Here is a 2,795-nt window from a genome sequence, read left to right as displayed (position 1 = left end):
TCCCAAAGGATGAGACTATGATTAACTAAATCATTGCGATGATTCTTTAATGCTCGTGAATTGCTTATATAAACAGCTTGGAATCTGGAAGAATCATACTGGAAACTAGGATGATCTCTCTTGTGGATCGCCCCCATATTTTTCTTTTATCTTCTTTAATATTTTTATGTACATATATGTAAATAGCATATGCGTTAGTTATAAAGCATAACTATAGAATGGAAACCTGAAACCCATGAATCTTCCAGCTGGTCTGAGAATGAACATATTTCTGAGAACATTGCATATGCCTATGGGCTTCTCCCCGCCCGCTCCCAGAGGTACCCAGGATCTTCGATTTCATGTGCTTTATTAATCCTTTTGGTAGAACAAAAAAATGTATTTTACCATGTATTTCAATCTCTCGTTTTAAAAAAATTTGCCACACTTTTTTGTCCCCACTTTTAAGAGCCTTATCACAATGGTGTCGTTTGTGTAGTTTTTCAGAACATGCGTTTTTTGGTGTTTTTTTTTTTTACACTTAACATTGTGTTTCAAAGATCTGCCCATACTGTGTGTAGCGCTAGTTTATTCGTTTTTGCCGCTGAGTAACGTTCCTTTCTGGGACTAGATCGCAACATTTTGTGCTACTGCTACTACCTGTTAATTGCCAGTTGTGCTATTTCTCATTTTCACACAGTATATATTACATTTTGGGGGAGTCTGGTACATTTAGCAGAATAATTTGAGATAAAGCTGTTTTCCAATAAAGTTTTTTAAAAATGAAAAGAAGCGACCAGTTTCTGCTCCCAAAGAAGGGACGTTTATAAGCTACCTGGTGAAAATTGCCTAAAAACAAAAAAGTGTGATGCATTCATCGTCAGTGTGATTGGCAAGTGGACTCCAATTAATGTTTTACTACATGATTTTATTTCCAAGATGAAAAAAGTAAGTTTGATATCAGTATGTAGAATGTAATCATTGAAGAAAATAAAAATCGCCTTCTTTGTCTGTGTGATCAAGTTAAAGCTTAAAGGCAACCTACATTTTGATTATTTTTTTCTAGATATTAAGCTACATAACAATAATCACGTAATTTCACTGTCTAAAGTAGCTTGATCTTACTGACTTTCTACTACTTTAGGAAAACAGACATTTAAAAAATTCACAAATGGAAAATTATTTAGATAAAAAAACTACAATCTAAACTGAGCATTTATTCCTTATTTTGTGTATGTCATCCTCAGGGACAACTGAATGGGAGTTTTTATTACTGACATATAAATATTAATATATTAGTAATATATAATAACAAAAATATAATATATAAATAATAAAAGTATATCGTGTAGTATTTAAAGAGTTTTATATTAGCATTAGTCTTTTAAAAGTCAGCTCCAAACTTCTGTTGAAATTCACATGTATTTAAAAATTCTAAACACCAAATATAAAGAAAATATAGAATTGATTTTCCTTTACACTTAACCAAGGAATGTATCTAGGCATCAAGACCAACCTCATGCAGGGAACTGTCTGAAGAAATATTTAAAAATTGGTAGGCTGAATTTTAATTATTCACAGGTGTGCTTAACTTATAAACGATACATGCTAAACTTGTTTCATTTTAAAGATTCTAATACATTTCTTCCTGTGTTAATGTCCAAAACATCTAAAACTGGAACATTTTATTTAAAAATTAAGCCGAGTTTCAGTCATGCAAAAACAATCCCATATGAAGAACTCTCTTAAGTAAAAAAAAGATTTATTTCCCTTCTATACAACTGACTCACTGAATTGAGCTAAAAATTTCTAAGGAGAAAAATGATCTAGGGAATAAATGTAGGGGAAAAGGCTAGGTTTCCATCATGATGGCTTTTGACTTGTTTTCAGGTCTTGATTTGAAAAATTATTTATAAACGATGGGATGCACAACGTAACTCGGAAATCTTTTACAATTAGGGAGTAAAAACAGAAACCTATCTTTTCTTTAGAACAGATCCCTGCCTTCCAGACAGTCTGGTTGTTTATGAGACAAACGCTTCTACTCGATCTAGGCATTCACCACTCCTGTATTAGCCATCTTTTTTTATTTATTATTGACATCGATTAGCCTGAGTCATGAAACCTGACCACATTAAAGGCGACACGTGGTCCACTCACTATTTTTTCAAGTCCACGTATTTCAAACTCCTTTCTCCAGCCATTACTGGGCTGTCTCCCCCTTCAAGGACCTGGTCTCCGCAGCACGTATTCGTTAGATGGCAGTCCTAGGGCAGTCTCGCTTCGGGGAAAGCTCTCCGTGGGCACATTCAAGAAAACCACAGAGGAGACTTGGGTTGGTGCTGGTGTCTAGTCACATAGCAGAGGAAGCAAGAGGGAGGTGCCCGGGAAGACCCGAGGCAGGTGCGGGTGGGTTTCCGCAATGACTACCGATCGTGCGTGCGCGCGGCGCGTTTCGGGGTCCCGACCCCAGCCAGGAGACCCATCCGGGCCGCAGCCCCCGACCCCTTCTTTCTGGGGCCCCTCGGACACGCCCCCTAGCCTCCGGGGGCCCCCGAGGCCCGCACCGGTGCACGCGCTTTGGCCGCTCCCAGCAGCCGCCCACGTGGTGGAGCCCGGAGCTGCGCGAGGAGCTTTCGGGGCGGGCCGCGGGTCTTCGAGGCCCGGCCGGCGCGACCCAGCCTGGCGGGCCCCCAGTTCGGGCCCCCACATTTCCTCTCCCGGAGGGAGGGTGGGAGGCGACACTCCGCGGGCCAGCCCTCCCCGGCGCCTGCTGCGCCCCCTGGCGGCCGCCGCGGGGACGCGCCCTGGGGACT

Source organism: Pteropus vampyrus, unplaced genomic scaffold (assembly GCF_000151845.1).
Source record: "Pteropus vampyrus isolate Shadow unplaced genomic scaffold, Pvam_2.0 Scaffold34, whole genome shotgun sequence".
NCBI classification, from domain to species: Eukaryota; Metazoa; Chordata; class Mammalia; order Chiroptera; family Pteropodidae; genus Pteropus; species Pteropus vampyrus.
This window is presented reverse-complemented; position numbering follows the sequence as displayed.